The following is a 22056-nucleotide window of genomic DNA, read 5'->3' as shown; positions in this document are numbered from 1 at the left end:
TCAATTCGTTCCATATGCCACCATTCTACTGCAGACCAGCTGAGGTATAATCCTAAGGCTGGTTGAGATGATGCCACTCCACTCCAGGCTTTTGAAAAATGTCTGTTGATTCCCCATCCTTTCCTCCATGCAAGAGAACAAGCACAAATTGACACACACACACACACACACACACACACACACACACACGTTCTTAGAGTTAATCTCCATATGTGCAAGAACAACAAAATCATGAGGCATGTGGACAGGTTAAAAATAGACTCCTGGCATGGGAGGGCAATGGCCAATGGACAAGGAGTTTCACAACTGCTGGCCAAGCAGGAAGAGATATCATAGATGTATTTCCCCCCCATTTCATAAACAAAGCTTTGAGCCCAGGATAAACAGTTGAAGCCCTGTTGTTCTCTCTTTCCTAACATGGGGGCTTTAATGATGAGAAGAAGCAGAAAACACCCCTCCCCTTCCCATTCTATAGCATGGAAGCATTTATTGCTTTTTTTCTCTGTCTCTAGCATCCAGAACATTCTGTGACGGAGGAATGTCACTTGCAGGAACAATTGCTCTGCCCCTGTTTGACTTAGTTCCAGCTGGAATGACCAGGCCAGTCTGAAAGACAATTGACAGGGTTGAAGGGGTTTCTGCTGAAATTGCAATTTAGGTCTGAGGCACGCTTGGACTGGCCCAATTATTAGGTAGGGTAGGGTGGCTTCATACACATCACCAAAAAGAGGAAATATATCACCAGAAGACAAAAGATGAGAATGACTTATATAACATTTGCATGCACTGATGACTATGAAGGTTTGCACATTTGGAAAGAATTAGTATAATTTAAACAGAAATAGACTTATTAGAAATAATTTAAATAGAAATAGAAATGTGGGACGCGGGTGGCGCTGTGGGTTAAACCACAGAGCCTAGGACTTGCTGATCAGAAGGTCTGTGGTTCGAATCCCCGTGACGGGGTGAGCTCCCGTTGCTCGGTCCCTGCTCCTGCCCACCTAGCAGTTCGAAAGCACGTCAAAGTGCAACTAGATAAATAGGTACCACTCTGATGGGAAGGTAAACAGCATTTACATGCACTGCTCTGGTTTGCCAGAAGCGGCTTAGTCATGCTGGCCACATGACCTGGAAGCTGTATGCCGGCTCCCTTGGCCAATAAAGCGAGATGAGCCCCGCAACCCCAGAGTTGGTCACGACTGGACCTAATGGTCAGGGGTCCCTTTACCTTTACCTAAACAGAAATGCATATCCTAGTGTGTAAGACCTGTGTGCCTGTTTGGGTCGGCTGTGCATGTCCTCATTGTTGATGGATAACTTCAAGGGCCATGCTGGTTTTCTTTTTCTGAACCAATTGGACTTGGACAAAACAGAGGGACAAGGACTCCTTTCAAAGCAACCAGAACCTGACTTGGCACTCCAAGCTGCAGCTAAGCCTAGCCACCATTTTAATTCCCCACTGCCCTCCCAGCATAATGTAGTTGTGGTAGAGCGTCTGCTTTGCCTGCAGAAAGGCCCAGATCCAATCCCTGGTGTAGGAATGCTTCTCAGTGCTAGAATTTAGAGACCCAGATCTATGGGTTCACCCCTGAGAAAGAAGACACACATGATTTCAGCTTGGGATGCCAGGGCTGTCACACACCTGCCAGGTAAAGATTTTCTTCCCCTACCAGAGAAAGGAAAAACAACCAGCCCAAGGTCATCCAAAATAAATAACTGTTGGCATGCCCTCAATTCTGATTCCAGCATTTCTGGATATCAGCTTAGTGCTTACACTAAAGATGGCCTCTGCAGTTTGTCTTGTCCCCACCCCCACGCATTCTCTACATAGCATTTTGGATGTACAAAATATATGACAACCTTTATTTGGGGGTTACCACTAGTCTTTCTCACAAGATGGGGATGCCACATTTCCAGATGTGCATATAATGGCAGCACAGCACATGTGGATGGCTGTGAGAAATATGGTTGCCATATTTCTTATGACTTCTACTTTGAGCCTGGAAGGATAAATACCAACTGCCCATTATACAGTGATATAAGGTTATCACTGCCCTTGCTACACTTGAATGTGTTTTTTTATATAAACACCAACTTCACATGGATATCTGTACGGACACCTGGTGGGCTTATATTGACTTATATGTCTAATTTAGATGGAAGTACTGATAGCTACTGTATTCTCAATGTGCGTTGACAGTGTACATTGCTGCCTGTTTCCCTGTTCTTTTAAAAATAGTCCTTTGTTGTGCTTTCCTCTTTGTTAAATTTGAAAGGTTTTCACCTGGAATTCCGCCGAAGGAGCAGGATTTAAACCCCACGCATCAGCCAATGAGTGGGGATTAAGTCCCACACAATTTGTCTCTGTGCCCTTGTTCTTTACTGCTAAGAGGTATGCACAACCAACGCAGGATAATCTGCACATCATTAGATAATGTCATGAAGCATATCAGCTGTTAGGCATGGCTTAGGGGGGAATGGCATTGTGGGCCAACTTGGACTCAAGGAGGTTCGCTACCCTGGTCTAGGTATTCATTTTTAGACTGCATAAAAACCAATATGAGTTGCTTATGTGTAATACAGTGAAATAACTTTTTAAGACAATTAAATAAATGTAAACATGCTAGGCTACCTCTGTTTATGTCCAGGCTTGTGCAATGTTTTCTGCTCTGCACAATTTTTGGCTTCAGACTATTAGTCTGATCATGATTAATTTACCCCACTTTGGGGACTCTGGTACATACATTTTGCAGCTGTGTCTGGGAATTTCCTCTGCTCAGAAGGGTAATGCAGTGCTATTCGTTTCAGCCATTCCCATAGACGCCTTCGGGATTTCCCAATTCCTTGCATACAAAGCTCTGTGGGAACAGCCTACTAAACAGCAATAACATCAGGGCTCTGACCCTGAGCCAACAGCGCACTGAGCATGTGCCCTGATGCTGGCATCCCTAGTGCAATGCAATGCACCCTCATTCAGGGTTACGAATTATAAAGTCTTCTCATGCAAGTCTGTGGAAAACAGGAAGTGTGTGTGAACTATGGAGGGAATGCCAGAGGCATTTATAGATTGTTATAGAGTGATGGCTGGGACTGAAAGAAGCTTCAAAAGGCTGAGGTGACACCCTGGGTGAAGGCATCTGGAGGGAACCGCATAGCCCCCCCAATCTCCCCGGATGTCCTTTTTATTGCACATTCATGATGATTTGTGCTTATGGTGCTACTGGAAGTTTATACGTGAACCCACTTTCAATAATGTTTGTGCCTGCAAAAGTTTCAGGACAGACCTACTGCTTCATTTACAGTCAATGTGCGTCTCAAAGCTTCCTGCTAAAATCTTGTATACCACACTGACTATGTTCGACCTCTGTTGCCAGAGGCTTTATGCCGCTGAATACCAGTTGCTAACAATCCCAGGTGGGTCAGAGTGCTGATGCTCTCAAATCCAGTTTGCGGGCTGCCCACAGGCATCCGGTCAGCCATTATGTGACCAGGATCCTGGACCAGTTAGGTCACTGAGCTGATCCAGCAGGCTTATCTTATGTTTTTAAATGTTCCAGGGTTGAGCTTAGGAAAATGCTTCATAGCAACATGGGCTCAGTCAGAATTACAACAGGGACGGGGAGATTTAACCAGCTGAGGAAAGGTTAAGAAAAGAAAAGCGAAGAAAAGAGAGCTGGGAGAGAAAAAGACTGAAGTGCCTTTTGCTGGCTTCTGTACAGCCAGAGGGACATGGATGGCACTGTGGGTTAAACCACAGAGCCTAGGGCTTGCCATTAAGAAGTTGGTGGTTCGAATCCCCGCCATGGGGTGAGCTCCCATTGCTCGGTCCCTGCTCCTGCCAACCTAACAGTTTGAAAGCATGTCAAAGTGCAGGTAGATAAATAGGTACCGCTCTGGCGGGAAGGTAAATGGCTTTTCTGTACGCTGCTCTGGTTCGCCAGAAGCAGCTTAGTCATGCTGGCCACATGACCCGGAAGCTGTATGCCAGCTCCCTCGGCCAAGAAAGCGAGATGAGCACCGCAACCCCAGAGTCAGCCACGACTGGACCTAATGGTCAGGGCTCCCTTTACCTTTATACAGCCAGAAGCCTGGAGGCAAGAGAAAGAAAAGGCAGGAATAGGGGAACAGGTTCCCCATACATGTCAGTGGTGGCTGGTAACATTTTGACCTGGCAAGGCTGCAATTTTAACATTTCTGTTTTCACTGAAATAGGACTTGTACAGCACTTATTTAGGAAAACATGCCATTGTAAACACGTCATTATCTCCTCAGTAAAAAAACCAAAAACCTTAATTATTCTCTGCAAAGGTATAGACAAGGGAAGGACTTTCATGTAAGTACAATTTTCAGACACAATTGACTTCATACATCTTATTTAGAAATTAAGCCATGCTACATGAACAGTGGTGTGGTGTGTGTGTGTGGGGGGGGAAGGGCAGTTGCCCCAGGGGCAAAATAGTTTTTTTTAAATTCATGTATTGTTTACACCTACACATCCATTGCCAAAGAACTAAACAAAATCTGAGGAAAACTTGCTTCAGTTCCATGAAGTCTCCCCAAAATCAATTAAACTCCTCCCATATCTGCTATAGTGTCTGTGCTGATGGAGTAAGAGCCATCCTAGTAGGACTGAATCTCCATCAGTCACGTGTGCTTTTTCTGCTTAGCTATACTTTTGTATTAGGATTGGCTGAGTGGTGCAGATAGCTGATTGGCCAGAGAACAGGAGATTAACAAATACAGTACTTCTGTAAACTGAAGGAAGTATAAAATGTGTGCAGAAAGAGATTTGAGATTATGAGGAGGAAGTGGTTAAAAACTCCTTGACCTTTTCAGCGGGAGGGCCATGCCCCAGTAGCCCCAGTGGACCAGCCTTCACTCATCCATGTCTTAAGATGTTGCCTTCTGTAGAGCAACCCTCAGTTGGTGGGTTACAGAAGGGCCAGTTGTTTTGGAGCCTGCAAGGAAAGTTGCATGGACAGGTTGTGGATGTTGGATGATGGAAAGTGCTTCTTCACACCATACATGGTTAAATTGTGGGATTTGCTCCCAAAAGCGGCAGTGATGGCCACCAAGTTGGGTGGCTTAAAAAGTGGAGTAGGCAAATTGATGGAGGACAAAACTATAAATGACTACTAACACTGATGGCTATGTGCTGCCTACATTGTCAGAACTAATATCAGTGTACTGGAAGAAGCAAAGATCACCAATGTTGAAGCAATGATTCTTTAACATCAACTTCGTTGGACTGGTCATGTTGTGTGGATGCCTGATCATCGTCTTCCAAAGCAACTACTCTATTCCGAACTTAAAAATGGAAAGCGTAATGCTGGTGGTCAACAAAAGAGGTTTAAAGACTGTCTCAAGGCAAATCTTAAAAAATGTAGTATAAACACCGACAACTGGGAAACACTGGCCTGTGAGCGTCTCCCATTCTTGTATCCCTTTTTTAAAAAGTAATTCAGCAAATTCTTTTATCCCTTTCCTCTGGCAATGTATAAGCAGTTGCCCTACCCACAGAATTGCTCCCATCTACACAGTTGGGCTGCTGAAACATCCTCCCAGCAATGCAAGACTTCCCTAGGATAAACAGCACCAGTATCACTGGGGAACCAGTATCACATGTGCAGAGCATCTTGTGGAGGTTTACTGGCTACAGCCTTCCTGGGAGAGACAGTACCTAGTGGGTTAAAGCTGCATGCAGTGTTTTTTATGTGCTGATGGGGAAATATGATGACAGATCATTCCAAACAACTTCAAAGCTAAATGCAGTAGGCTAACATGGAAACTATTCCTAAGGGTCCAGCAGACGAAACCAGACTAATTAGCGCACACACACACACACACACACACACACACACACACACACCTATTAAAGGAGGAAAGCTCAAGCCAATGCCAAAGGCCCAGGGTTTTGATTGGCCCAGAGCCCATCCACATCAAACCACATGGCTCAGCTATTCTCTCACCATCCATTTAACGTATCAAGCAGCCAAAGGGGATTTGGGGCTAAGTTTGTAAATTAGCATTTCTCTCCTTTTCTATTCCCCTCCACAAAAAAGGAACACAAATTGCTTTCTCTTCAGAGACCTCAAAGACCTACATCAGGCCTTGAGCTGACGTGAACTTTATAAGCTTCCATGTTGACTTTTGCTTGCCAGATCAAAGAAGCTACAATGACACAAGTGGTGGCTGGTTCATTTCTCAGGCTGACCTCATGACCAGGCGTATGAGTCAGATGGATTTTTAGATCTGGACCTGAAGTCAATGTTGCAGGGCATTCAGAAGGAATCTTCTTGGACTCAGTCTTGCAAAAACAGGGCAATGGCCCAGAATAAGCCGCCAGCCAAACATTCTGACCAGCTCACAAGGAGGGGCTTGCCACTTGTCATTCATATGTCACTCGTATGCCACTCACATGGTGTCAAATCTACCTTCCGTTCCCACTAGAAATGTTTTCCGTTGCTTGTTCTGGCTCACAAGCAGCTGTGAACAGATTTGCAGGAAAGCTATGAAGGCAGTCCTTTTATAATCTATTACTCACAGCATCAGTGGCACTGGCTTAAAGGTAAAGGGACCCCTGACCATTAGGTCCAGTCGTGGCCGACTCTGGGGTTGCGACACTCATCTCTTTTTATTGGCCGAGGGAGCCGGCGTACAGCTTCCAGGTCATGTGGCCAGCATGACTAAGCCGCTTCTGGCGAACTAGAGCAGCGCACGGAAACGCCATTTACCTTCCCGCCGGAGCAGTACCTACTTATCTACTTGCACTTTGAAGTGCTTTCAAACTGCTAGGTTGGCTGGAGCTGGGACCAAACAATGGGAGCTCACCCCGTCGCAGGGATTCGAACTGCCGACCTTCTGATCGGCAAGCCCTAGTCTCTGTGGTTTAACCCAGAGCACCACCTGTGTCCCAGCGGCACTGGCTTAGCATTTGGCATTTAAGAGTCCAAATGGACCTATTTGATCTTTACTGGCTCAACAGCCAGTGCGGTCTGGTGGACAGGAACATGGAAAGCTACCAAGTCCGATCACTGGTCCATCTATCTCAGTATTGTCTACAATGATTGGCAGGACCTTTGAAGGGTTTCTGAAAGGGAATACTCCCAGTCCTATCTGGAGATGTCAGGAATAGTATCTGAGACCCTCTGCATGCAAAGGAGATGCCTGACCCTCCAAGTGTCCCCATCTTCCAGGGATGTCCCTGATTTAGAGAAGCTGTCCCCATTTCTGATTTGATCCCAGAATGCCCCACTTTTCCTTAGGACGTCCCTATTTTCACTGGAGAAACATTGGAGGGCATGGAGTTATCTGACCCCCAAGTCGTCTGAAGGCAATCCTGTATAGGGAAGTCTTTTTAAATGTTTACTGTTTTATTATGTTTCTATATATGTTGAAAGCTGCCCAAAGTGGCTGGGGCTACCCAGTAAGATGTGTGGGGTATAAATAGTAAAATTATTTTCCTCGGAGAAATGTTGGAGGGCTCTACCACTGAGCTATGGCACTTCCCAAAGTGTCAAGTCAAACTTTCCCTGTCAATGAATATTGACGCCATTCATTTATTCAGAATGCACACAATTCCCCCTGCCCCCAGACTGCAGCATTCCTTACATTTTCCAAGGAATCTTCTGTTGCTGGAGAGGAGGGCACCATATAGTGCAATAGCAAAGGGGGTTGCAGTGATTATTCACAGAACTGTATTTGGTAGTACAGTGGTACCTCACATACGCTTCAGGTTACAGACTCCGCTAACCCAGAAATAGTGCTTCAGGTTAAGAACTTTGCTTCAGGATGAGAACAGAAATCATGCTTCGGCGGTGCAGCAGCAGCGAGAGGCCCCATTAGCTAAAGTGGTGCTTCAGGTTCAGAACAGTTTCAGGTTAAATACGGACCTCCGGAACGAATTAAGTACTTAACCTTAGGTACTACTGTAATGTGGTAAGTGACTTGTCTTATAAGCAGAGATTGGAACTGGCCACGTGAGCAGGTGAGGAGAGAGTTAACATCCCCCCCTTGGTGATCAGCACTCCGTCCACCCACATCTGTTGCTATTTGCATTTTTAACTTAATGATCAGAGATATGGAACCTATGCATCTTCAGATGTTGTTGGACTACACCTCCCATCATCCCTGATCATTGACCATGTTGGCTGGGGTTGTTGGGAGATTTAGTCAAATTGCATCTGTTGAAGCACAGCTTCCACATCCCTGGGTTTGACCCTAAGCCAAAAAGAGGTCAGCTCCTGCCAGCTTCATCGCCTCTCCAATGCATTAAAATAGTCTCATGAATTGTTCTTGTAACTGCAGTTTTGTTTTTGTTTTTTTTAAAAAAATCAATAATAATTACCAAACCAAACATAATTTTTATTTGTTAGCCAAGGGCTGTTGATACTATGTAAAAATCACTCAAAATGTGATAAAAAACCAAAACATAAAATCTAGTCTTCTACACTACAGCAATACCAATAAACGGTAGCACATTACGAAAAGGAAAGGAAATGCAACATATAACGTCCGGGTCAGCGCCATCGGTGAATGGCGGAGTTCCTCCGATCGGAGGAACGGGCTCCGTGGAAATTGGGTCTTCCCGCTGCGGCGAAGGTGGGGACCCACTAGAAATCCCAGGCGGAGGAAGCCTGGGAATGTGGGGTTCGGCAGGGCACCAGGAGCGCCCCCCATGCACCGGGAACCCCATTTTGGGGCTCCGGAGTGAAGTGGGGTGAGCGGCGCAGTGCTGCGAACTGATTGCTATTTTTACGGAGTGAAGCCGCACAGCCATTGCCAGAGAGCACTGACTTTTTCCTGTGGACAATTGGATTTAAAACAAGTAAACCCGTGAGTAGAAACGGAAAATTGGATCAAGAAATATCTTAATTTGGCACCGAAGTGGGAAGGTTCAAAACAGGAAGTCCGCCTTCCGCTTTCTGTATATAGACTAAAGCAAAAACTTTGTGAGCTAAAGCCTGGAAAGCCGTTAAAAAAGTCTAAATTTCCTTCATCTATAATTACTGAAACCCCCTTGGAAGTAGGAGAAAAGGGGGGAGAACTTTGTTTAACCCCTGCAGGAGAGGGAGTGAAGAAGGATAAGTTTCCACCGTCTCTAACCTGGAAACGGGGTGTCAGAGACAGAAATATTTGGAGGGGTTCATTGTGTGAATGGAATACTTTGACAGATAGCTAAAGAAGAGAAATAAACCGACTCCAATGTTGCCTTTTGCATTCTAAAGAAACAAAATATCTGAAAAATATCTGAAAAATGAAAGTAATTTTCCTTTGTTGGACTTGCCTTAAAAAAATGGATACAAATAGAAATTGTCTCCCTTAGAGGGAGCTTGTTAGACTGTTGCTGCAGTCTATGTGAGGACTCAACAGCTGTGAGATTAAGATCGTGGGACTAGTCTTTTCTGACCTTGACTAAAGATGAGCTGGGAGGAAGACTGGGTGCTTGCTTTATGCAAGACAAGTGCCTTGCTGGAACAGATGCATGAGAAGATGGATTTGATGAATGAGAAAATGGACTTGATGACTGTTGTGGTTAACAACTCTGGACAAACAGGGAACATTGATACAGAAACCATTCAGGGACCAGCTCATGAACTTGTACTGACTGGGCAAGTGCAGAAAATAATGGAGGAGGATGTGGTTGCACCTCAAATAATACAAATGGAGAAACCCGAGGCCCTACAGGAGCATAAGCCGCTGCCATTGAAGATGGAAGTTGGATTGGGCCAGGGGGAGTCTGGAGCTGAGGAGGTTCCTAATTTTGGAGAGACCTTGAAATATGTTTTTAAATACTTTTTGGATTACACTGATGACTGTGGGGAGTGGGACTGTGGGGAATGGGTGGGTTTGATGAAGGGAGATGGTGACAATTTTAGGTTGGAACCCCCCAGAGACCTACTCCTCAATGAGAAAGGAAAGAAATTAAGAAAGAGACCAACAAATGACAAGGAAAAGGGCGAGTGTAAACAAGAAGAAGAAGATCTGCAGAAGGGACATGGAAGAGACTTAAGGGCCTCGGACATAAGACTTCCAGGTTGATGGACTAGATGGAATAGACAGTAAGGACTGACACGACCCGAGACCAGGAAGAAGAGACGTTGGATGAAGATTGGAAGAAAATCTATAAAGAAAATTTTTATTTGGGGAATTAGCCTAAAATAAATGAATATTAGGCAAAATGTTGGAATGAAACTAAATGACTCTAGCAGAAATGATATCAGGAGCTATGTATATTTGAGCATTAAGATTCAAGCTTTAAGGTATTTTAGGGTAAGATAAGGTTAAATAAATCAAGCTAATTTAAATAACAGAATATGGGGAAAGATGGGAAGGATTTGTTGAGTTAACTATTAGGTTGAAATGTTAAGATAAATTATTTAACAAAAATTGAGAAAGATGGAAAGATTTGCTGAAATAACTAACTAAACTAGAATACAAAAAGGGAGGTGTGAGGAGGTCAATGAAACAAGCAAATGGAAGTTAAAGATATGTAATTTGGGATTTGTGTTTCTTCTTCTTCTTTTGTTTTTTTTGTTGCATTGCTGTATTGGTTTTTATGTTTTGTGTTTTTTCCTCTTCTTTATGTCTTGTAGTGTTGCTTTTTTATTTTTTCTCTTTTTTCTATTATTCTGAAACTATTAATAAATATTATTTTTAAAAAAAGGAAATGCAACATATATTTGTAATTTAACTTGGCACTTTTAACTCAGATTTAGCACCCTTGTCTCCTCCCTCTCCTTTTCTTCCCTCTCCACGTTCACTGTTTTAAAAATCATAGCTGAGTCAGAAATGAAGATTAATCTGCATCCTGCAGGAGCCTTATTACTCAGGCTTGCTTCCATTCCTGAGATATCACAAGCAAAATCCAGCACTTGGCAGCCCAGAATTCATCTTCTTACTGTTTACTTTAATCTTATGAAAACAATGGCCAAGTTGCAGACAGTAAGATGTCAATAGCCAACATAACATCAAGATGACATCACCACAAGATTCACTCCAATCAGATAGGCTTGCGGCAGCCTATCCCCCCCCGCCCCCCGCCCCGTTACTAAAAGTCTCCAGTTCATGCCCTGCTGGACGTCAGAGTTCTGGGCAACCCTACAGAGTTCTCCTGTCCCAGGCTCACCAGAGGTATTTGAACCACCATAAACGCAGTTAGGGCCTGAGATCTACAGTAATGGTTGGAGCTCTTTAGCTCTATGGAAGAATACAGCTGTGTGTTCTGCACCTCCTAAGCTAGGGCCCCTCTAGATGGGTGTTATGTACTAAGCTTGGATCCTAGAACAATAGGCAAGTAGGATCCTAGAATGCAAAAACTGATTGGCTTGCAGGAAAAGACCAATCAGGCTCCAGGAGGAAGTTAATCAGCCTATTAGGCTGGTAGGATCGTAGAATGCAACAACTGATTGGCCTGCAGGAAAAGACCAATCAGGCTCCAGGAGGGAAGCAGAATCAGCCAATCAGATGGGACTCATTGTGTAAATCAGTGTTTTTCAACCTTTTTTGGGCAAAGGCACACTTGTTTCATGAAAAAAATCACGAGGCACACCACCATTAGAAAATGTTAAAAAAATTAACTCTGTGCCTATATTGACTATATATAAAGTAATTCTCTTGAATAGGAATCAAATAAACACAAAGAAAGTATTTTATAATTACTTTATTATGAAATAGTAAGTAAACAGAAATATGAAAAATTATAAAATACTTTATTCAGTGTGCACCCTGAGCCTGTTTGGCTGAACACAAAGCTGATATTCTGGCTGGAATCGAAGAAAGACACACACGTAGCTCTTCGTCAACAGCTCTGTGTCTCTCTCTATATATAGTTTTTATAGCAATCATGCTTGAAAAGCTCATCTCACACAGATGTGTAGTGGAAAATGGGAGCAATGGCAAAATAGCTTTGTTTGCCAGAAGGGGGAACTCCTTGGCAGTATCCAACCAAAAACTGTCCAAAGGTAGATCAGCAAATCTTAGCTTGAAACCACGATTTTGTCTCAGTTCAGTTAGTTCCTCCTGCTCCTGTAAAGTCATGTCCTTTCCACCAACTGATGCTGAGCTATAAGGGTTCCTAACCCAGTCAAGGCATTCAGTGGAGACTGAAGAGAGATAAAATGACAACTTCTCCCGTCCTCCTGGTGACTCAAGTCGCGACGTCTTCTTCTCTCCGCTGCTGCGCACACTGTGCTCGGGCGGGAAGGAAGTCAGAAGATGATGTCCTACTGTGATAGGTCCAGGCTGGAGTCTGAACCTATCACAGCCCGGACATCAGAAAAGTGGAGGGTGTCCCCCTGAGGAGTGCCAATCGGCACCCCTGCTGGCCGAGGGTGGGGTCAAAAACCCCACCCCCCCACACCCAGGACACAGTGGGCGAAAATTTGATTATTTTTTAAAAAAAAATCTTTCGAATTTTTCCCACGGCACACCAGGCAACATCTCGTGGCACACTAGTGTGCCACGGAACAGTGGTTGAAAAACACTGGTGTAAATAATGTATATAAAAGCCTGAAGTTTGGGGGGGCAATTCAGTCACTGTTTTACAAGCTGCAATAAAGAGCATGAAATCACTACAGGACTCTGAGTATATTTCAGTGGGTGTTTTATTGAAACCAGACAAGCACCTACAGTTCTGATACATTGTCATCTCTTCTGTTCTGTATTTCATAATTGTTATGATTTTAAAAGTGTTTTTATTGAACACCACCATGAGTTGGCAGTTTATAAATATTCTTAAAAGGAAGAATGAAATAGATAATGCTTAATGTAGCAGAGAATTTGGCTATTACAAACCTGGTGAAGTTCCTTTGTATAACCTGTTAGCACCTCTTGCTAAGCAAACATTAAAAAAAATAAAATATGAATTAACCTTGATCACAATCATCTTTGTTTAAGGGCTATTGTCATCTCTGGTCGAAGCTGTGTAAATAGAGGCCTGGAATAGGAAAAGTCCCCTCCCATTCTTTTCCACAGCAAGCTTTTTTGCATAGCCAATGGTGGTCAACATCTCCAAAGGGCTGTGTTAGGGTTAGGTCTACCCCTCAGCTACAGAATATTCTGCCAATGTTTGCCTAATAGGAAACAGCCAAAAGTTTACTAAAATTTAAGACATATAATAAAAGAGACAGTGATGACTATCAACTTTAAAAAGATGGTCAGAGAAATTCATAGAGGATAAAGGCTATGTTCTGCCTCCAGTGATTGAGGCAATACACCCATGTAAGTTGTTGAGAATCACAAGCGGAGAGAGAGCAGTTGAGTTCAGGTTCTACTGGATATTCCCATAGGCTTCAGCTTGGCCTCGTCCAGGGTCCTTCTTAGGTAAATGCTTACTTTGGAGCATGTATTATTATTATTAGTAGTATTACTATTAGTAGTAGTATTACTATTAAAGAAATGAAAGGCCACAGGGTCATTTACAACATAGTAATATAAATGTCATAATCCAAATGCATATCATAATATTCATAAAATAATAACAATGATATAAGCTCCACCCTGCAGAATCGATCGCAAGATGCGGTGCACACACCCCATTTGAATGGCAATGCCCATCAACTTCAGGGGGAAGCCCTCTCAAATATTTTATTGCAGAGGCCAAAGGGACCTCAGCCCCTGGGAGTTGGCTCCTATGGTTCCCAGGATTCTTTGTGGGAAGTTTTGAATGTGTGTTAAGCGTGCTTTGAATACATGATGTGGATGTGACCTTAGAGAGCACGGACGGCTACAGAACCCTTATCACCACCTTTGTGACATCATTGGATACAACTCACTGCATATTAAACAGAATCTTGCTGATAAATTCTGAAAATACATTTAGGACTGACCCCCACACTTCAACTGTAGTGCGCAATGTGCAATGTCCTCTGAAGCCAAATGAAACATGAATGTTTCATACTTTGGGTAATGTACCAGATTGCTTCCTCCTGCCCACGCTGGAACAGTCCTATGAATAAAGAGGACTTGGAGACGCCAGTCCACCCTTCGGACATTTGCAAAAAGCCCACGTTCTACTTACAAGCAACCTACTAATTTCTTTTCCAACTGAAATGCCTCTCCTTTCTTCCAGTGACAATTCCCAGAGCTGTTGGCCAAGGAATGTATGAATAACAAGTGACATTACCGCTTCTCACTGGGATTCCATAGCAACACTCTGCAGTATGTTCTCAATGTTCCAGGATAGAGAGATCACAGGAGAGCAATCTTGCAACATCTTGTACTAGATATACTTATAAGGTTCCAAGGATTTTCGCATCTAGTGCTTCTTCTTTTTTCACATTTAGCAAGAGAAGAAAGGACATCTGCACTAAGCCCAGCTGTGTGAAACAAGGCAGGGTTCCTCCTATGTGAAAAAGAAAAAAGTGCTGTGTTGCTCTCTTCTTCTTTCCAAACAGAAAACAGGAAATGGGTCACTTGTGCTGCACTAAGAATGGACATTGGTTAGATAGGGTGATACTTCTAACTGAACCAGCTGCAAAAATTGTTTGGCTGCATAGAACTCTTCATCTGCCACTTAGACCACTGAAAAATAGCCACAACTAGATACTGAACAGAAGAATGTGTATCCATCATAAAAAGAAAAATGCATCATCAGGTGTGTAAAAGGCGAAATAGAGCAATAAAGGATTGGGAGCAGGGGCAGGAGAGTGCTAGAGTCCTGTCTAGTCAAGTTGTGCGGGATCAATTCCAATCTGTTACCTCTGAGGATGTGGACAGGCTGCTTGGACGAGTGAAACCAACCACATGTCTCCTATATCCTTGCCCATCCTGGCTGATAAAAGTGAGCCGGGAGGGGCTGAGTGATGGGCTCTGCGGGGTGGTGAATGCTTCCCTCTGTGAGGGAGCCTTCCCAGACCCGCTGAAAGAGGCGGTCATTAAACCGCTTCTTAAAAAATCATCTTTAGATGCGGCCAATATGGCCAACTATCGCCCAGTCTCAAATCTTCCATTCTTGGGCAAGGTGATTGAGTGAGTGTTTGCTGAACAACTCCAGGCACGCCTGGAAGAAGCGGACCATTTGGATCCCTTCCAGTCGGGATTCAGGCCTCATCATAGGACTGAAATTGCCTTGGTTGCACAGGTTTATGATCTCCGGTGGGCTAGGGACAAAGGTGAGAGCTGTTTCCTAGTTCTGCTGGATCTCTCAGTGGCTTTTGATACCACCGACCATAACATCCTTCTGGACCGTCTTGAGGGGCTGGGAGCTGGGGGCACTGTTATACAGTGGTTCCACTCCTTCCTCCTGGGCTGTGTTCAGAAAGTGGTGGGGGGGGATGAGTGTTCAGACCCCTGGGTTCTCACTTGTAGGGTACCTCAGGGTTCTGTCCTGTCCTGAATGCTTTTCAACATCTACATGCAGTCGCTGGGAGAGATCATCAGGAGGTTTGGGCTGGGTGTTCATCAGTATGCGGATGATACCCAGCTCTACCTCTCTTTCAAATCGGAACCAGTGAAGGCAGTGAAGGTCCTGTCTGAGTGTCTGGAGGTAGTTGGAGGATGGATGGTGGCTAACAGATTGAGGTAAAATCCTGACAAGACAGAAGTACTGTTTTTGGGAGACAGGAGGCAGGCAGGTGTGGAGCCCTGATTAGGGAAGCTTTTAATGTTTGATGGATTACTGTATTTTAATGTTTTGTTGGAAGCCACCCAGAGTGGCTGGGGCAGCCCAGCCAGATGTGCGGGGTATAAATAATAAATTTTATTGTTGTTGTTGTTGTTGATGTTGTTATAAAGGAAATGAGAAAAGTATGCTTGGTGAAATTATGTATAAAACACGATGTCTATTATCCCCAAATATATTTTCCCAGATTTCCTCTCCCCTTTTTGTCTTTGCTAAAAACCCAGTTCTAGAGTATTGTGTTCTGGGCCCTGTGGTTTAAGATGGATCTTACTAAATGGGATCATATCCAGAGAAGACAAAACTGGTGAGGAAACTGGAGAAAAAGGGCACCATTACTATTTTGGGGTAAGATTCAATCACATACTGGCAAATTCAGGTTACACAATTATACTTTGAGGTTTCCTTAATAAGCTATTTAGTTTCCTACATTGTTTCTCCCCCCTCTTTTCCTCTTTGATGGTCTTTGGGCAAGGCTAATTCAGTCCTCACATAAACATTATGGGAAAATATTCACAACATTCCCTGTTTATTAATATTTATAAACAGAGTTTCGTCAGGCCCCAAATATTACTATGGCTCAAATCCTAAGCACTTTCGCTTGTGAGGAAGTCCCACTGAACTTAGTGAAGTTTGCTTCCAAATAGATGTACACAGAATCAGGCCACACAAGTGTGGTGGCCATATTCCTGTCTAACATTTGCCCATTGTCAGTCTGAATGGCTGTCAGAGGACAGTCCTCTATTTGAAGGGTTATCAGATCCAAGACTGAGGGCTTAACCACATCATCTTCCCTCCTCAGGGAAACATAATCTTTAGTGCTGAATTGGAACAAATGGCCATTAGGTTTTCCATGGATTGCCATTTGTTCCGATTTAGCACTAAAGAGCAGGTTTTCTGGGAGAAAGCAGCAGGTCAAGTGGAAAACCATGTGGGAATATTAATAATATCCTTCCTAACTTGCGCTAGCAAGTCCCTTTACTTGGCAGAGTTTACATTCCCCTTCTCAAACACAGCAAAAAACTAGTTGCAAACTCATGTGAGTTTCTTAAGACAATACGCAATTCAATCTGGCTTGTCTGGATTGAAATGTGTTGTAATATTTTTCTGGCAAGACCCCTTGAATCCCTCCTAAATGAATAAAGACACCACAGTCTTATTCATAAGCACTAAAAAGAAAGTTTACTCACAATCAGTCAGAGCACAGTGTGATCCCTGAAGGCAGGCTTAAGGCTTAAAGTTACAAGCATATACAAACAGGTTTACCCCATATGCAGGTTGACCTAATGACTGCAGTTAGCAGTACGGGAAGTTCGCAGGGCGAAAGGAAGATAGAAAAGAGAAAGAGTGGCAGCATGCCTTGTCCTTTTACCACGTCTAGAAAGGTCATGCCCACCCACTAGTCACATGCAAGGAAGGATGCACCAGGCCAGGAGGAAGAGGCATGTCCACTCTAGGAAAACAAGGAATGTTGCACTTGACTGCTCCCAGTGGATTACATCCCACAAACCACTTCCTAGGCACAGGAAAAGTGAAAGTGTGAATGATCCCTAAGGAGCATAAAATGGTCCATCAGCACTAAGCACTTGGGCAGCAAATGGAGCAGATGCAAAGGTCACCTGGCCACAGTCTTGTTCTCACTGTAGAGAGATGTATTTTAGTAGATATGTGTTACTTGAGAAACTGCCTTATTCATACCCAGTAGGTCCAGGGGTTTTGCAGGAGAGTTTTTCATTTAATTCTCCAAAATAACTGACGCCCACTCCACAGTAACTCAGAGCAGGGCTTCAATCAATCAATAGACTTTATTTGTGTAGCTGACAGGCCATAGCATCAAAGGACAAACACCGACAAAAATACATTACAAATATAGTTACCATAAAATCCAGGGCTTTCTTTTTGGCAGCCCCTCTTCTGTTGAACAGCATCCCTGTTGAGCTACGACAGGTGCCCAGTACCTGTACTTTCCAGAAACAATTGAAGACATTTCTCTTTCCCCAAGTTTTTTTACAGTTGGATGTAGAAGTCTCTGCCTTAGGTATGCATTTTGTATTATCTTCAGCTATACTTTATACTGTTTAAACCTTGTGTTAGCAAGGTTTAAAATAACTTTTATTTTTTAAAAAAACCACCAGAGGCTTTTCTATTAAGCATTGTAGGAGCTGAAATTCCATGGGAGCAGAAAATACTTTTTTGTATGTGACGACAGCTGCACAGATGTTGTTAGCCCAGAGATGGAAAGAAGATAAAGTCCCTAGCAGAGAGGAATGGCAGATGAAGTTGTTGGACTATGACAAAATGGGGAAACTGACCAGAAAGCTCAGGAACCAGGAAGACCAAAACTTTAATAAGGAATGGGGAAAATCTATATGTTGCCTTAAAGACCACTGTAAGCAGTTGAAAACACTAGCAGGACTGTAATAACACTTGTAATGTAATGAGAACTTTGGATATAATGGAGTTATAAAAAAACTTGGTTTTGTGAAAAAGATGCAGTAGAAAAGGTTTAACGATGGAACCCATTGGAGGGGAAGGTGGGAAGTCCAGAGATTCAGAGGACTCTTAACAGTGGCTATTTCATGGAATGATTGTGATTTTGAATATGTAAAACCAAATAAAATTTGTTATAAAAAAAATAAACCTTGTCTTAGCTGTTTATATGTGAAAGGTGATTTGTGAAGATATGGATGGTGATAATTTCTAAATTTGAATCTATACCAAAAAATAGCAGATGCAAATGTTATGAAAATAGGTGTCCTCTTTGGTAATTCATTTCCTCTCTCGAACAACGGGCTTTCTCTTTCTTGAGGCTTAACATCCATGGCAATACCAGCCTGCAGTCCAGCAATACTGAAGTCCATCTAGGTCCACAGGCATGGCCAAACTCGCCCCTCCAGATGTTTTTGGGACTACAATTCCTATCATCCCTGACCACTGGCCCTGTTAGCTAGGGATGATGGGAGTTGTAGTCCCAAAACATCTAGAGGGCCAAGTTTGGCCATGGCTGATCTAGGAAGAGACTTTGACTTGAACCTTACACACATTTACCTAGTAAGCTGCATTGAACACAATGGGATCTGCTTCTGAATGAACACACCTAAGATTGCACCACACAGCTGCATCTGCATTAGACAGTGACACAACTTGGCATAATGCACAGAGACTGCAGAGGCACTGTACCTTTCAAGCACATTCTTTCCTCCAACAAATCTGGGCACTGTAGCTCACTCAACACAGAGTTGCAATTTTCAGCAACCCTTTACAAACCTAAAATTGATAAAATAGGGTTTTAAGGGTTGTGCCTGGCAAGGCTCACTTGAGGTTGGGGCTGTATGTATTTGCTGCAAGGAGATTCACCCAGGGCTCCTGTCTGAGACTGCTTTATTTCCCCTGCATATTTAAGACAGAGATGGGGAACCTTGTGGCTGGGAGCTGAATGTGGCCCTCCAACTTTATCTTGGTTTTCTTTCCAGCCAGACCCCTCGTCAGCCCTGATTTGCACATTTCCAGAGTGTTTTTGGCTGGCTGAATGTTTCCTTGAACCCGTAATGCCTTTTGCTTGCCTGGGAGGAGGATAGAGGTGTGTGTGTGTGTGTGTGTGTGTGTGTGTGTGTGTGTGTGAAGGAGCCTACTGTAAAAGGGCAAAATTTGCATTTGTTGCTCTGCCCATTTTTGCATCTGATCTTGCCCAGCAGTGACATACAGCCCTCAGAAGGTTGCTCCAAAGGGAATGTAGTCCTCAGGCTGAAAAAAGTTCCCATCCTCTAACCCAGTGTTTCCCAACCGGTGTTCCGCGGCACACTAGTGTGCCGCCGGACGTTGCCTAGTGTGCCGTGGGAGGGAGTCGGGCGAGTCGGGCTAATCCTCCGGCCCCGCTCCCCCGGGGAACGTGCCCCGTCATCCGCTTCTGCCTTGCTCCCTGTGACAGGAATTCCCCAAACTGCATCAGCATCTGCCGCTTGCCCAGCAGCCCCGGCGCTGCCTTGCGCCCGGCGCCCCCGCCATCCTCGGCGCAGGGAGCGAGGGGCGCGCAGGCAGGCGCTGCCCGGCGGAGCGACGGCTCCTTCCGAGCGGCTGGGCATGACTGGCCTCCCGCCTGGTCCCGCGGCGGCTGCAGACGCGGCCGAAGCAGCGCAGGGAAGGAGACGCCCGGCCGCCCAGCCCAGCCCCGCACGCTCCCACTCTCTCTCGGCGGCCGGGGAGCGGGGCCAAAGCGGGCCCCCACCTGAGTGGCAGTTGCGTGAGCCAATAGGCGAGCTGGGGCAGAGGGGGAGGCGGGGCTCCGGAGAACAAAGGAGGGAGGGGGCACCCGGGAGAAGGGGGCGGGGCGGGAGGAGCGGGGAGCGCGGCGCTGCGCCCGGGACGCCCCAGTTCCGCCGGGTTAGAAGCCGGCGGCCTACCTCTGCTGGCCGTGGAAGGCAGCCGGGTCTGGGTCGCGCCCCGAGAGTGGCGGGGTCCGCGCACAGCCTGCCCTCCAGGCTGGGAAGTGGCTCCTAGGCTCCGCCTGAAGCCACGCAGAGCCCGCAAGGCGCCCTCGGCGCAACTTGGCCGGGGCAAAAGGCGAAGCTCTGGAGGGAAAGGCGGCCGGATTCCCCTCCTCGGCGGGTCCGGTGGTCTCCCGCCTCCTCTGAGGAAGGGTCTCTTCTTCAGCTTTTCTGATCCTTCGTGGCCCCGTTGGGAGAAGCCGAAATAAATAATGGCCGTGCCATTAAAGTTCTCTCTTTTATAAAAGGGATCCTAATAGAATCGTAGAGTTGGAAGGGATCCCCAGGGCTATCCAGTACTGTACAACCCCTGCAGTGCAGGAATCTCAGCCATAGCATCCATGGCAGACAGACATCCCACCTCTGCTTAAAAACCTCCAAGAAGGGAAAAACCTCCCGAGGGAGACCATTCCCCTGTTGAACAGCCCTTACCAGCAGAAAGTTCTTTCCCATGTTTAGTCAAAATCTTTATTGTAACGTGAATCCACTGGTTCGAGTCCTACCTTCTCTCCCTTCTATGCTGTTACTATTTTTTTATTTTATTTTTTACATAAGTAAAAAGTGACCTTTCCCCATCTGGCATGGTGGTGTGCCTCGAGATTTTTTCCATGAAACAAGTGTGCCTTTGCCCAAAAAAGGTTGGGAAACACTGCTCTAACCTGCAGATTCACTGGCAGTTTTGCACAGAGCTCTGTGTTCTAATCCTGCCAGCTCCAAGAAGAGGCAATGAATCTACTCCAGTGTAAGAAACTTGCAAGTCCTTGCTTTGAAAACAAACTTGCTCACCTATGTTCAGAGAAATGTCTGTTTAAAAATAACCTTTAAAGTATCCCTTTAGGGTGAAACTTTGCTACTTTACTATCAGGAAAAAATAATAATACAGAGCTTCCTCAGAGTTCAGCTGTTCTCCAGGATCTTGACACTTTGGGTCACACCCAAACCATAAATTTCAGAGCCAGTGTGGTGCAGTGGTTAGTGTCAAGTCAGGACCTAAAGGACCAGGGTTAAAAAAACCCCTTCAACCAGGAAGTTTCTTGGGGCCAGCCACTGCCTCCCAACATCACTTACATCACACGATTGTTGCAGGGATTAAATGAGGAATGGGAAAACCATGTACACCAACTTTAACTCCTTGGAGAAAAAGGTGGGATATCAATGCAATAAATAATAATAAGTCTTGTATTGCTTCAACAGTCACAGCTTCACCCAAAGAATCTTGTGAACTATAGTTCGCTATGGGAGCTGACCTCACAGACATACAATACCCAGTACCCTGTAAAAGCTGTAGTTTGCAGGATTCTCCATGACTGTTAAAGTGGTATACAAGTGCTTTAAATGTGTGGTGTAGATGGGACTTTGTTCTGTGTCCAAAGAGACTGGAATTTTGTGTCTTTCTCCAGAAAGCGAGTGAGTCCCGCCAAATGAGCATATGCCTCTATTTTTGTCTTTTTATTTACACTGTATTCAATTTCAGGAGCCAGGCTCCCCCCCCTTTTCCCCCCTCAGGATGGGATTTCATTGCTAGATGGACTCTTTCATTGCCCAGGAGCACTCGTTAACTTGTAAAGTGAGCTGGGGCATTATTTGTGGCCACTGTTTCTAGCTGTTCTTGATGCCTCCTGCTCTTAACCCTGTCATGATGGAAATCAAAGAGGAAGGCAAATCTGTGTGGCCGACGCAGCTCACCAGGTGGGGCAGGGCTGCTATGCTAGTTTGTCAGCAGGTGGGTTGCTGTTGCTTACCCAGCAAGTAAAGGGTGTTGTAGCAAGGGACAGCATTGTGGTGCAAGCACATCAGCAGGAGAGGTAGATTGGTTCTGTTGGTGCATATTTTTATGCATATTGTATTATTTACATGATGTTAGGCGCTCTGAGCCCGGCTCTGGCTGGGGAGGGTGGGGTACAAATAAAAAAATTTTATTATTAATTTATTATGTGTACTGTGCTGACTAGG

This window comes from Podarcis vaucheri, assembly GCF_965113315.1.
Source record: "Podarcis vaucheri genome assembly, chromosome: 15".
Lineage (NCBI taxonomy): Eukaryota > Metazoa > Chordata > Lepidosauria > Squamata > Lacertidae > Podarcis > Podarcis vaucheri.
Note: the sequence above shows the minus strand (reverse complement) of the source record.